Raw genomic sequence first — 15,479 nt, 5'->3', positions numbered from 1 at the left:
GACATTAACTTTCTAACCGTGAAATGCATCAAATCAGATCAATTTCAACTTGTCTACATCAGTGAAGCTTCTAGAAGTCAATATTTTTAAATATAAACCAAAAATTATTTTCTGATTATTTGTTGTACAGTTGAGTCGAATACTTTTTGTTCAACAATTAAAGGGCTAATTTACATCTTCTTAGTGATTATGATGGCCAGTTCACACATTAAACAGTACAGTAATGTTTTCTTTAGTCTGGTGCAGTTTCCAGATGGTGGACTGACTCGGGTTATTGCAGCTTTGTGCAGTGTTAAACTAAATATCCTGTACTTTAGTCTAACCGTAAATATATAACCTCTTTTAATCCTTCAGTCCCTTGTTAAGCAGCATTTTAGGTTTTTTATTATTAAAGAGCAGGAACTGTAAATTATGTGGTGGTGTTTTCTATTTAAAGAACTCTGAGTCTTTCTATGCTACATTAGCCTTTTTTTTTTTTGCAAAATTTATTTTCTTTGGGGATTTAGCAATATTAGAAAACTGCATAACAGATGTGGCAGCATTGAGAATGGGTCCTCAGCATTAGCTTGATTTCCAGTTTGATAAGCTTTTATAAAGCTACCTGTCAACACTAGTTTTAGAACACCCCAATTTTTCCAGTTTTTATTGGAAATTATGCTTGTTAATGTCTCATTGTGCTCTGTAATGAAAGTATAGAACAAATAAGCGAATAAAAAAAAACAGTTTCAAACCTAAAATGTATTCTAAACTTTTGACTCAAAGTAGCCACCTTTGGCAGATATAACATGTGAACACACTCGTGGCATTCTTTCCACAATGGAAATCAAATATCCTTGAGAAAGTTCTTCCCAACTCTGTTGCAGAAGTTCCCATAAATGTGTGGCACTTGTAGGTTGCTTTGCTTTCACTCTTCTGCCAGTTCATCTCATATAGCTCCATGGGGTTTAAGTCTGAAGACTGCTGGCCAGTCATTTTCAAGCTTGTGTTCTTTTTTCCTAAGGTAGCTTTGGCATAGCTTGGACTTATGTTTTAGGTCATTATCTTGCTGTAGGATGAACCCCTGACCACCTTGGAACATACCAGAGGTTGCAGCATGGGGCTGCAGAATGCTGTGGTAGCCATTTTGGTTCAGGGTACATCTCTGTACAAGTCGCTGACCCTGGATCCAGCAAAACAACCCTTGACCATGATGCTTCCTCCATGTTTGACAGTTGACATCACACACTGTGGAACCATCCTTTCTCCTACTTGACAGTCTACAAAAATCTTGCTTGAGGAACCAAAAATTTCAAATTTTGATTCATCAGTCCATAATACCTTCTTCCAGTCTCCAGTTGTCCATTGACGGTGTTTTATGGCCCAGGTAAGCCTCTTTTTCTTACTCTGACATCTTAGCAATGGTTTTCTTGCTTCAACTTAACTTGTCAAACCTGCAACTCCTGTTCAGTCTTCTTTTCACAGTTGGAACTGAGACCTGCTCACTATGACCGCTATTAAGCTGTGTTTGAAGCTGTGGTCCTGTGAGTCACCTATCACGTAAGCTGTTGACTCTCAGAAACTTGTCTTCTGATTCTGTTGTGACTTTGGGTCTTGAAGACCTCTTCCTACAGTACTGGCAGCACCAGTGGTGTAGTCTAGTTTTTTTTTTTTTTAGTGGGTATACTCCAGCCTCATAAACAAAGCCAGGTCAGGTTCTCATGCACACGCACAGCAGCTCCTTTATTTCAAACTACCAGTTACCAGGCTTTGCAAAAGTTCTGTTACACTTGCAAAATGCAAGCGAAATGAACACAAAGATTTTTTTTGGTGCAATAAGATTTTTTATTTTCCAAATATTTCAATATATGTGTTAATGATAATATTAATCAGAAATGTGGCCACCCAAAAGTTTTAGCTTATTGATACTTATAGACGTTATAGCATCAGTAGCTCTTCCTCCTGCCATCAGGTAGAGCTGATGTTTCCTCTTCATCAGGCTCCCTTTCCTAAACGTTAACCTTATCTCCAGCTGTAGTGTTTCCTAAAGTGGCAGTATTCACAGGACAAGCAACAGACTTATTAAAACACTGAAATAGAATCATTTGGCTTTGCTTTCTTTTTCATATTTTTTCTCCACTGACTGGTGTTGGATCATTAGAGGTTGTTGACTCACGTGCGTCTTCTAAGCCAGGGGTATTCAGCTAAAATTCAGAGAGGTCCAGTCAGAGAAAATGTATTGAAGCAAAGGTCCAGAACATCATAATGTCTAACTTGAGTTAGTGTGATATATGTTGATGTAACCTGGTAGTTACATTAGGGTCTGCATGTAATCAAAAACTGACCGTCAAATAAATTCAGTACGGCTCAAAAACATTTCAACATTTATTAATAAATAACTTTTTATGTAACTGTATATCTTAAAATAAAGTGTAGAACAAAAAAAATGTGGCTGAACAACCTGAACCAACTTATTAACATCTTTAACAATACCTAACTCTCATAAATGTAAACATTTGAACCCTTTCACATTGTTTTCTTGTCTTATATCACTCCCTTTATATCTCTGTTTCTTAGAACTGAGCTGCTGCTTGTCTGGCCAGTGTTTTGAATCATGGCCTGAATGGTGTCAGAGCCATTCTCAAACAGAGGAGCTCATTGGTGAGTCTGGAACAATATTTAGTTTTGATTATGTTCGTAGTTGAGAAAGCTGCCTTACAGCTGTATGCTGAGCCAAACATGGTCAGCAGGTGACCACAGTCTGTCCTCTAGACAGATATTCACTGAAAGAAGAAATGGTATCAGCCCATCCAAGTTCAGGCTTCTGATTTTTCTGAATGTCAACCTGGACTGAGGACATTTATACTGTTTGAATACCGAGTCTGGTTCTGTTTCTGTTCTGGTACTGTGGGTTCATGTGCAGAGTTTTGTTCATTTGTTTTTTGTGCAAAAAAAGTTTAATTGAAATATTAAACAAAAGTAAGAATGCCTGTTTTTGTAACAAAACAAATGCACAAAATGATTCAATTATAAGGCTTCTCATAAAAACAATGAATGAAAAAGAGTTTGTCAAAACACAAATGATTCATATTTGCCAGTTATAAAACATGAGGCTACAAAGAATAATAAATTAGGAGCCGTTTGGGAGCCGAAAGAACCGGCTTTTCTTTGGAAGCCATGCCAAAAGCTCTCCGAAAAGAGCCGAACTTCCATGGTAGTGTCTACAGATACGGACCCGTACCCGTAGCCTGTGGGCTACGGATACGGCACTTTCCATTTGCCAGACAGATACGGACCCGTACGCGAGTCTCGCGAGTCAAGAAGCTGTTAACCACTGCAAACTGTTGAAAGGTAAGCAAAGGTTAAGGTTAGGGTTAGTGTTAGGGTCAGGTTTAGGGTCCCTACTTTGTAGTACCGATGCTACGGTCCGTACCTCCAGCGTCTACCAGGAGTCATGTGACCAGATCTCGCGTATCTGATTGGGAAATGGAAAGTATGAGTCCGTACCTCTAGCAACTACCTAGACCAATGATAAACACTGGAAAGCTGCACCGGTAAAATAGACGCGATCTGTGGGTCCGGACCCGGACCATGGTCCGCCTTTTAGTTAGCCCTGTTCTCAGCCATACACCTCCCCCCGTCCCATACAACTTCACCGCTTCCTAACACAGAGAAGATGAATTTATGAACGGGAAAGTGAACGTTATGTCAAAAAACATACTGATACATATGTTTGCACATTTTTAAGTGGTTATATGGAAATTTGGGACCTTTGGTAGTGGGTATATGGCGTATACCTGTGTGTTTACACCCCTGGGTATGTGTATCTTTGCCCATTTTTAAGTGGGTATACGGAAATTTGGAAAGTTTTCTAGTGGGTATACGGCGTATACGTGCGTATCACGTAGACTACACCCCTGGGCAGCACCATCACCCTAAAGAACAGCTTTAACAGTGAAGAAAATCCTTACATTAATATGCCAGGCCAAAAAAATGATCAGGGAATGAGGAGCGATGAAGAGTTCATGGCCAGCTCTAAGTGCAAGAAATGCAATTGAAAGTCAACAAGATGTACAGTTTTGTTATCTCGTGCTATGGTAAGAGGAATCTTTCCTATCATATGATTATTAATAAGTAGGAATAAAGCTTCCGTTTATCTTAAAACCAATATAAGTTTTGAGCAATTTTATGTAATGAATCTTCAGCTTTTATATAAAATACAACCCCTGGCAAAAATTATGGAATCACCAGTCTCGGAGGATGTTCATTCAGTTGTTTAATTTTGTAGAAAAAAAGCAGATCACAGACATGCCACAAAACTAAAGTCATTTAAAATGGCAACCTTCTGGCTTTAAGAAACACTAAAAGAAATCAAGAAAAAAATTTGTGGAAGTCAATAACAATTGCTTTTTTTAGATCAAGCAAAGGGAAAAAATATGGAATCATGAAAAACAAACAAACGAAAAAACACTGCAACACACCACTAGTACTTTGTTGCACCACCTCTGGCTTTTATAACAGCTTTGCAGTCTCTGAGGACTTAATGAGTGACAAACAGTAATCTTCATCAATCTGGCTCCAACTTTCTCTGATTGCTGTTGCCAGATCAGCTTTGCAGGATGGAGCCTTGTCATAGACCATTTTCTTCAATTTACACCATAGATTTTCAATTGGGGGCTGCACAGCGGCGTAGTGGTTAGCACTTTCGCCTTGCAGCAAGAAGATCCCGGTTCGAATCCCGGGTTGGGCCTGGGATCTTTCTGCATGGAGTTTGCATGTTCTCTCTGTGCATGCGTGGGTTTTCTCCGGGTACTCCGGCTTCCTCCCACAGTCCAAAAATATGCTGAGGTTAATTGATTACTCTAAATTGCCCGTAGGTGTGAATGTGAGTGTGCTTGTCTGTCTGTATATGTAGCCCTGTGACAGACCGGCGACCTGTCCAGGGTGTCCCCTGCCTTCGCTCAAGTCAGCTGGGATAGGCTCCAGCACCCCCCGCGACCCTAATAAGGATAAAGCGGTGTATAGAGGATGGATGGATGGATTTTCAATTGGATTGAGATCCGAACTATTTGCAGTCCGTGACATTGACCTTGTGTGTCTTTCTTCAAGGAAAGTTTTCACAGTTTTTGCTCTATGGCAAGATGCATTATCATCTTGAAAATGATGTCATCATCCCCAAACATCCTTTCAACTGATGGAGTAAGAAAAGTGTCCAAAATGTCAACGTTAACTTGTGCATTTATTGAAGATGTAATGACAGCCATCTCCCCAGTGCCTTTTACCTGACATGCAGCCCCATAGCATCATTGACTGTGGAAATTTGCATGTTTTCTTCAGGCAGTCATTGTCATAAATCTGATTGGAATGGCACCAAACTAAAGTTCCAGCATCATCACCTTCCCAATGCAGATTTGTGACTTTTATCCAGTCATCCACAAACCATGATTGCTTTTCTTTAGGCCATTGTACCCTTGTTTTTTTTCCTGTTTGGGTGTTAAGGATGGCTTTTGTTTTGCTTTTCTGTATGTAAATCCCATTTCCTTTAGGCGGTTTCTTACAGTGCGGTCACAGACATTGACTCCAGTTTCCACCCATTTGTTCCTTCTTTGTTTTTCTGTTTTTAAGACATCTTGCTTTAAGTTTTCTGTCTTGACGCTTTGATGTCTTCTTTGGTCTACCAGTATATGCTTGCCTTTTACAACCTTCCTATGTTGTTTGTACATGGTCCAGATTTTAGACACAGCTGACTGTGAACAACCAACATCTTTTGAAACAACATGATGATTTACCTTCTTTAAGAAATTTGATAATCCTATCCTTTGTTTCAATTGACATCTCTCATGTTGGAGCCATGATTCGTGTCAATCCACTTGGTGCAACAGATCTCCAAGGTATCAGACTCCTTTTTTTGTCTGCATTTATTCTCATTGTTTAACTCCACAGAAGGGGTGTCAACATTTTATGATATTAATGCATATTTTTGCCTTGCAGCCAAATATTTTAATATTTAGTGCATGTGTGTGACCATCACCAGCCCTCCCTGAGAGCTAAGCTGACATTCTTTATTAGAATTCCCTATTAAGGAGCGAGGGAGGGCAGTGCTACACCTCAGTGATGTGCAGGGGAAACAAAGGGCGGACAGGACGAAACAGGACCAACAGGGATAGCAACTAGCAAGTGGTGCTATTACAACTGAATAGTGTCAGGTGCTGTGTTATTCCTGACTACTAATTGCCCGTCAATAAAAACAAACAAACAACAAAACAAAGAAAATAAATAAAGAAATAAAGAAACAGTATTGAACACCATAATTGTGAATGTCTTGACAGTATAGCATAGACTACGCCAGAAGAAAATACCAGAGAAAGAGAGAATGAGTTTAGCGTAGAGACTCTGAAGAGAGTCTCAGCACATTCTGGTGGGTCCCATCAATGCTCAACAATGGAACTCCACAGGAGCTGGCCAGACCTGGTCAAACATCCAAGTGTGAAGGACCCCGAAGCCCAGAACAGCTATCACGGCAATGCAGGGCCAAGCTGACAGGGTGCCCCTCCCTCCCGGGCCGCAGGAGCCACAGGGCGGCACCCCCAGAGAGCCGCCAGGGCCACCCTGTACCACACGGACCCCAAGAACAAGAGGGAACGGCTACCGACACCTCCAGTGCGCCAAAACTGACCCAGGAAGCCCGGGGCACGAGGACCTATCCGCCACCCAAGCCCAGCCCCCACCAGAACCTTGAAAAATGGACAGAGCGGTGAGGCCCAGCGACGTCGACAGGGGAGGCACCCTGCATACCTCCCCGCACCAGACTCTTTTTTGACTGCAGACTAATAAGCACATTTAATCTGATGCAAGTGTTAATTTTGGAAATGCAAATTTACAGGGTGATTTTTTTCCTCAAACTTTAATGATTCTTATGGTGTTTCTCAAAGCCAGAAAGTTACCATTTTAAATGACTTTAGTTTTGTGGCATGTCTGTGATCTGCTTTTTTCCTACTATCTTAAACAACTGAATGAACATCCTCCAAGACTGGTGATTCCATAATTTTTGCCAGGGGTTGTATTGTCTTTGGGTATATATTGCAAAAATAAAAAGGTTCTTCTGAAATGACACATAAGCGATGCTAAATGAGATGTTATTTAAAATACTGTGTTTCATATTCTACCCATAAATACTTGGTAAGGGCAAAACCATGTTTTCACTGTTTGAAATATGAAGGAATGAGAAACATGAGGAAATAAGATTTTTTTTGTTTTAGTTTAGTTTCAGTTACAGTAGCAATATCATACATGCCAATATATAGAAAGCTTTTGTAAAAAAAATTAATTGAGGAATATTATTTAACACTTTTACACAAAGAGGGCTTCTGCTTCTTTGAGAGCTTTTTCCATTTCAGTTGCCTGCAGAGAGAAATCTTCCCTTTCCTGCATCATATGTTCTCGTACTTCCGTGAGGTCTGTCATTGTTGTTTGGATCTCCTGAAAGGTTGTAAAAAAAACACATTGAAAATGAATTCACAGTGAACCCAAAAATCAGCTATGGCAAATATTAACATTACATTGGCCAAATTAAAGTAACAGGACAGTAAAAACTGGGAACATAATACGGCTCACCTCTAGCTGAACACGCTGCTGTGATGCAATATCACCAAAGGCCTTTAATTCACTCAGCAGGTCAGAGGAAATAATCTGAAATAAAGACAGTAAAGATGTTTAATTGGACGTCTACGCTAACTGTGTGTGTGTGTGTGTGTTTAGGTACAAGTAAACTGTGTATTTACAATATTTTGTCTTCATTTGTGTGGTTGCATAGCATGGAACCATTTCGTAAGAACATGTTTTTAGTTCTACTTATATTCAATCTAAAGTTATTTCTGTGAATTTGATTTTAAGTTTTTTACAACAAATTCAGCATGACTGTACATATACCATAAACCTAAATAAAATAAAAGTACCATAACGTCTTTCCTTTGATTCTCATTCTTTTGTGCTGCATCTCCGACTCTTTCTCCTAAAACTAAAAATCAGACATGTTAATTTCTAACAAGTAATGTGGCTGACAAAATGAAAGAACAAAGTGGGGACATAAATAAATTCACCTGGGTCCATTTTGGCAGAAACTAGGAGAACATGACAGTCCTTCAGGTGTTTTTGAACCTCTGCATTCTCCTTTTCGAGGTCACTGAACTGCAGCTCCAGCTCAGCTACTCTTTGCTGTGACATAAAAATAATTTTAGATTTTCTATAACATGGTTAAAATATAAATAAATGCTATACAACAGATATGACATGCATTTTATGAAGAGACAGGAGCTTTTAAAAAATAGAACTTTAGTATAAATTAGTTACATTCTGTCCGAGTAAATGATTTCTGTACCTGTGTCTCTGACAGGTTTTTCTGCAGCTCCTCATTTGCAACCATCAAATGTTGACATTGCTCCTTGAGCTCTGCCTGTTGGCCGTACCTGGTGGATACCCTGTTAATAAGTGCAGTAAAGTGGTGTGGAAAAAATGGCTGAAGCTTACTGCATGTTGAGCATGTATATTATAATAAATGACTTACCTTTTGTAAACTTTAGGAGCAACATTTTTCCTGCAAGACAAAAGGTGAACAAAGTTAAGTTTGCAGGCATGCTTGTTTGCTTTACACCAAATGTTACACAAATGGACAAGAGAAGAGATTGTCTAAGAGTTCATTTCACTCTATGTTTTGTGCCTCCTTTTGCCCTCTTACGTCACTAGGGATGTTGGAAACACATGGGTTTTTTTTTAGTTGTTGTTCTTACCTTGCTATATTTTCTTTTTGAGGTTTAAGGATACCATATGATTTCTGGACAGTATTTGCTGCTGTGGATACAGTGGCTTTGTCTTTGGGTTCATGTCTATGACCTGTATTTTTTGTTTCTGCAGGTAAGTGGAGCGCCGGAAGAAAGGTTATTGTTATTCATTTAACACCTTCGTTTAAATCATGTACATAAATTAAAACCACTAGCAAAGTGAAAGAATAATTGATTCAACTCACCTTTTGGAATTTGTGACATGGCTATTTCCACAATGGATATAATGCCAGCAGTGATAGGTCCCTAGATGGATAAACAAATGCATCCATAAACAGTATATAGATATGAAAGCAAGACACAGAGAAAGTTGATAAAGCTATTACCGTATAAAAAACCCAAATATTTCCTTTAAGTGTTTCTAATTTTACGATCATGTCAGGATTCTGCTCCAGTCTTCCCTTTTGTTGTTTTGTCCCTTTGGCTCCCTCTATCTGCTGCTCCCTGCCTACTCTGCACCTGGCCTCTGATTGTTGTCACCTGATGCAATCAAGCTCAGACTCATTTCACCTGGTCCTTCCCTCTGTATTTAAGCCCTGCCATTTCTCTCAGTTGTCGCTAGCTTATCGTCTTGGACTCACTCTGCTTCAGTCTCTGTTCCCTCCTTACCGTTGGACTACACCTGCTCACTGGATCGCTCTGCTTTTCCTCCTGGTTATGGATTTACACCTTTTGGACTCAGTAGTTTTTGGATTTGGACTTCAGTTTGCTTCCGCCTTCAGTTATAGTTTCCTTGTGTGCAAGTACCTTTTGTAGCCTTGTTGTTTGCCACAGTTTAGTTTTGATTTCTGCCATTTCAGTCCCGTCTTTAGTTGTAACGTTTTATTGATTAAATAAACCTTTTATTTATTGTCATGCCCGGTTGCCTGTCTACTATGTCTGCGCCTGGGTTCTCCACACCCCACACCCCTGACAGATCAAGTTGTCTGATTACTATTTTCTGAAATAAATGTTCAGAGCTACATTTATTTATGATGTTGTTCTTAAATCTTATTTTTGTAAAGAGTAAACTTGCTTCACAAAGGCATGCATTTTGCCCTGTTTGCTGGGGCTGAAAGATTAATTAATTTTTAAATTGAGATTGAAGTTTTAAAATAATCATCAAGGCAGCAATTTAGGATATACAACATGCAGCTTGTCTAACCCAGAGTTTAAATTGTTGGGTAAATGGAGTTACAAGTTCATGTTTCGCTCCTTGTGATAGTCATGTGGGATTTAAAGGAATTACATTGCAAATCAAGTTACAATTAAAGCTGCAACAAGTAACTTATTTCAACTATTGAAGAACTGCCAACTATTTTCATAATCAACTTATCAGTTTAAGCATTTTTTCAAGAAGAATAAAGTCTAATGTATTGGATTCCAGCTTCCAGGTTTCCTTGCTCCTCTATGACAGTAAAGTGAATAACAACAAAAAAACAATTGTTAATTGCAGCTCGAATTGAGATGTTTGTCCAATTCTTTTGCAATTAGACCTTTTCATCAAACATTCAGTTGTACTGCTTGCTGATGGACAGAGGGGATATTTAGCTTAAATGCAGAACAAAAATAATCAAATACACATTCTGGTAGTGTGCACACACACAAGTCAAAACATGGATGCAGATACACTACTCACAAAAAGTTAGGGATATTTGGCTTTCAGGTGAAATTTATGGAAAATGTAATAAGTTCATGCTACAATGATATATCATGAAAGTAAGACATTTAAGTAGAAGGATGCACTGGTGATTTCTCATCTCAAAAAATGTATTGAAACAAAAGGTAACAACAATGGTAGTTACACCACAACAAAAAATTTCAACGTCTCAGTATCTCGTCATGTGCCCTTGAGCATCAATTACAGCTTGACAACGACGTCTCATGCTGTTCTAAGGCAACTTATTGTCTGCTGAGGCATGGCATCCCACTCTTCTTCAAGGGCAGCCCTCAGGTCATTGAGGTTCTGGGGTGCAGAGTTTCGAGCCTCTACATGGTGACTCAGCACAGGTTTTCAATGGAATTCAGGTCTGGAGAAAGTGCAGGCCATTCCATTTGAGGTACACCAGTCTCCAGCAGCCGTTCCCTGATGATGCGACCTCGATGAGCAGGAGCATTGTCGTCCATGAAGATGAAATTAGGCCTGTGTTGTTCATGTTGGGGCACAATCACTGGATTAATTATGTTATTCAGGTAGTATGGGCTTGTCACTGTACCATTCACAAAGTGTAGGGCAGTTCTGTACCAACTGGACACCTCTGCCCACACTGTAACACCGCCACCACCAAAAGCTCGCCTGGTGACAACAGTGGCTGATGCATAGCGCTCTCCCTGACGTCTCCAACATCGTTGCCGGCCATCATTTCTGCTCAGCATGAATCGACTTTCATCAGAGAACAGCACTGAAGCCCGCTGGTCCCTCGTCCAGCGTAAATGCTCCCTGGCCCATGCAAGACGATGATGCCTGTGCCTGGTGGTGTGGTCAGGTACCCGTGCAGGTCGTCTAGCGTGCAGACCACGCTGATGTAAACAGTTTCGAATGGTCTGATGTGACACTTGGGTGCCTCTCACCTCCCTTAAACATGCCTGGAGTTGAGTGGCATTCATCATCCGGTTTCTCAGGGCAGTGTTCACAATGTAGCGGTCATCAGCACGGGATGTGGCCAAAGGACGTCCACTTCTACACCTTTCTGTGACTCTTCCAGTCTCTCGATATCTCTGTTGCAACCTGTTGATGACACTCTGTGACACTCCAAGCTCAGTGGCTACTTCCGTCTGAGAACATCCTTTTTGAAGCATCGCAATGGCAAGGGACTGTTCATCCATTGTTAGGTGTCGTCTTGGTCTCATGATGTCAAAATGTGAACAGCATGATGAGGACGACTGTTTAAACACCTGCTCTAATTGAACCAGGACATTTATTGGTCAATTCAAGGATGAAACACCTGCTGTGATTTTTGCCGTTAAGCTCCTCGTTAGAGAACAGCAACTTGTGCAAAAACTACTGAAATATAGTTGGACATGTGCATTCAAAAGCTTAGAGAAGGTCACATTAAGTTCACCTGTAAAGGTTTGAATGCATTTTAGGTTCGTCCTGAAATTTCACCCAAAAGCCGAATATCCCTAACTTTTTGTGAGTAGTGTATTTTGAAGAAGAAAAAAAAAAGAAACACCTTACACATTTCCATATCAGTGAAATTACACATCTTATTGGCATAGCATAAAGGTAGACACACTGACAGATTAAAAAAAAAAAACAATGGCTGCCGTGTAATTTCATGCATTTTTGTACATTTTTTTCTTTTGACGGAGCTCATGCTTCTTTGGGTGAAGCTATGATCTCCACTAAGAGCTAAGAGTCAAGCGTTTAACATAACCGACACATACAACTATGTGTGACTTCATTCAAGAAAACTACATTAATTCCTACCTTTATGGGCACGTTGAAAATGAGATTTGCCAACGGTCAAACAAATGCAGCCACAACAATTTCAAAAACCGTCCTGCCCTCCGCAGTCACTTCCTGTTTGCCTACGTTTTTTCCTGTGTACGTTACACTACTTTTTGGTATTTCTGGCCCTCAGAGTGTTTTTGTTTCTTCATTTAATAAAGTGAAGAAATATGCACCGACTTAGACATACTCCAGTCACCGAAATAAGCAAAGAAATCGAAAAAATTGAGAAAAGACAAGACATTTCTTCACAGAACTCTACTGCGCAAGCGTGTAGGCGGCTAAATTCAAAACCCAAGACGTTAGCATCAAGGCCCGTTGACGTTAGCTTCGCACTGTAGGTTCATACATTGATCCTGCTAAAAAAAAAAAAAAAGCGACATGAAAACTGTCATAAGTTAGAAAACAACTGAAAACATGATTTTTTTCATTGCAAAACGCGGGGATTGGCTCACAACAATTACAAGGTATGGGCTGCTATATTTCTTTATTTGTTTTCTTGTTCACTTGTTCATAGCAAGCTAACGCTAACTAAATATATACACCAGATTTGATATTTCTATTCTAGTTAGCTAGGTCATTGTACATTATGTATTTGCATGTCTTAAAATGGGGAGAAATGCAAGATGTTCAGAATTGGATTTTTGCGTTAGCAAAGGCTGTGTTTGAACGTAGTTGAAAATACGTTTCGCAGGAGATTAACGCAGTGATCTTGATGCAAAAGTTAAAACGACATCCATCCATCCATTCTCTATAAATCACTTTATCCTCATTAGGGTCGCGGGGAGTGCTGGAGCCTATCCCAGCTGACTCGGGCGAAGGCAGGGGACACCCTGGACAGGTCGCCAGTCTGTTGCAGGGCTACATATACAAACAAACAATCACACTCACATTCACACCTATGGGCAATTTAGAGTAACCAATTAACCTCAGCATATTTTTGGACTGTGGGAGGAAGCCAGAATACCTGGAGAAAACCCACGCATGCACAGGGAGAACATGCAAACTCCATGCAGAAAGATCCCAGGCCCACCCCGGGATTTGAACTTCTTGCTGCAAGGCGAAAGTGCTAACCACTACGCCACTGTGCAGCCCTAAACTGACATTAAAAGCATATTATATTTTTAAGATGCAGAGAGACAGATTTAACGTGGTCCCATCTGTAAAGTATGTTCATTACAGTCTTAACAAGGATATTTGATACAGTGAACACTTTGAGGTGAAACATGAGAGTCATTACTATAGTAGTGCCTATTATCATCCTAAATATCGACATGTTTTGGATCACAATTACTTGGTCACGGTGCCTGTATAGCTCAATGGGTTAAGCAGGTGAACCACGTATAGGAGCTGGTCTCCGACGCAGCGGCCCGGGTTTGATTCCCACTCGTGGCCCTTCGCTGGATGTCTTCTCCCCTGTTTCCTGTCACTCTTTCACTTAGCCTGTCAAATAAAGCTGAAAAAGCCCCCCCCCCCCTGATATTTCAAATTAATTAATGTTTTCTCTTCAAAGGGATTTTTTTTCAGTGAAGATAACATTAAATGAATCAGAAATGCAGTCTCGACATTGTTAACGTGGTAAATGACTATTCTAGCTGGAAATGGCTCATTTTTAATAGGGGTACAGAGGTCCATTTCCAGCAACCATCACTCCTGTGTTCTAATGGTACATTGTGTTCACTAATGGTGTTGAAAGGCTAACTGATGATTAGAGAACCCTTGTGCAATTATGTTAGCACATGAAAAAGGTGAGTTTTCATGGAAAACATAAAATTGCCTGGGTGACCCCAAACTTTTGAATGGTAGTGTGTATATAGTAGTGTGTGCATATGTCAAAATGGAGAAGGAAAGAAGCTACTCTGGTAATATTACTGTTTACTCCCTGTAATTGACCACAGGATGCTACAGGAGTGACCTGCTGTGACCAGGAAATACATTTCCCCACTGCCTCTGAGCTGCTGCTACCTGCCACCAGGAGGAGCTTCAATGGAGCCTTTTATGTGTCTATGCCCAGGGGCCAGTTGTGTTATATTTTAGGCCATAATAAAAGGATATTTGATTTAAGAAGTGTGAACTGTCCTTTCGGGGGGTTTTTTGTTTGTTTTTTTTGTTTGTTTGTTTTTTACGAGAGGCAGAACACTGGAGCTGTATTTGGTATGCAGCCACATTTGAACTTATTCACTTCTTGTTATTCAATTATATATACACTAAATGATGTGTAGCCAAGACACAACATATAAGAACACTGTCAAGTCAAATCAGAGGAAAATATTAGCACATTACTCCTGCTAGCTGTAGTAGCTGGAGAGTCATTCAACTCTCAACAAACAACTTAAATTAACTGCTGTCACTTTCAACTACTTAATTCATCTAAGTCATTGATTTTGCAGGTCCAGTTTGCAATAATTTAATATTCATTACAATTGCTTTTTATACCTGGATAATGTATTGTCTGGTATCATGAAACAGGTATTAAACTCAATTATGTGGCATTAAGAAGGTGAGGACCTTTGCCTGAATCTTTTGAAAAAAAAAAAAATTTAATTGCACAAACCTCCATCAGAGCTTTTGTGGGCCTTGCCACAAATTCTCCAGGTCTCTGGCAATCCACTGGATCAATTGCATACTTACATAAGATAGCCCCTCCTTTGGTGTTTGATGCTGGTGGCTGAGGTAAGTGCTTCTTGCTCCAAACTATCTTACAGGTGTCCAGATAGGTTGAGATTTAGTGGCTATAAAGAGTACAGCAAATCAAACATAGCATGTCATACACTTACTGAACCTCCATTGTTCTCTAGACAGGTCCGTGTCATCTCAGAAGACACCACTCCAATCACAGAGGAAGCTTTTATTCATCCATCTTGATCTAAATTTGAGGTCACCTGGGTTTTATCAGCATTCGTGTACATTTTACACAGCATTCTATGATATTGTTTGCTTCATTTGTCATGTAGTAAAACTATACAGAAGCATCTTTATCAGATTTGTTTCTCTAATCTGTTATTCAGCTTTAACTTCAGACACACACATACATTGATGGCCCCAGCAGCAGATTTTTATCAATTTAGATCTACTAAAGAATGGTAAGGTCATAAAGTTTCCATATGTCTGTGAGGGAATTAAAGATACATACAGATACATAACCTGATGATGACTTTCAACATAATGTCAAGATAGAAGACATTCTTGTCAAAAAGTCCTCTAGATGTGAGGAATGCATGACACCAGCTCCAGTG

The 15,479-nt window shown here is 39.9% G+C and overlaps 1 protein-coding gene across 2 annotated transcripts in view; it reads right to left on the bottom strand.

Annotated features, from left to right (window-relative positions):
* Nucleotides 1-12,275, bottom strand: part of knstrn (kinetochore localized astrin (SPAG5) binding protein) — a 47,777-nt gene extending 35,502 nt beyond the window's left edge. Inside the window, exons 1-4 of one of the 2 annotated variants that reach the window (XM_051960931.1) lie at nt 8,354-8,470; nt 8,076-8,190; nt 7,932-7,993; nt 7,591-7,665 (exon numbers count right to left, since the gene is read on the bottom strand). The gene's annotated coding sequence lies outside the window, so the exon portion shown is untranslated. Of the gene's footprint in view, nt 1-7,590; nt 7,666-7,931; nt 7,994-8,075; nt 8,191-8,353; nt 8,471-12,222 lie in introns of those variants that run through there. The other variant, XM_051960935.1, reaches the window with a different exon arrangement.
* Nucleotides 12,276-15,479: the final 3,204 nt, after the last annotated feature.

Source organism: Acanthochromis polyacanthus, chromosome 16 (assembly GCF_021347895.1).
Source record: "Acanthochromis polyacanthus isolate Apoly-LR-REF ecotype Palm Island chromosome 16, KAUST_Apoly_ChrSc, whole genome shotgun sequence".
NCBI lineage: Eukaryota > Metazoa > Chordata > Actinopteri > Pomacentridae > Acanthochromis > Acanthochromis polyacanthus.
The sequence above is the reverse complement of the archived record's forward strand: the minus strand, read 5'-3'. Positions and strand labels throughout refer to the sequence as shown.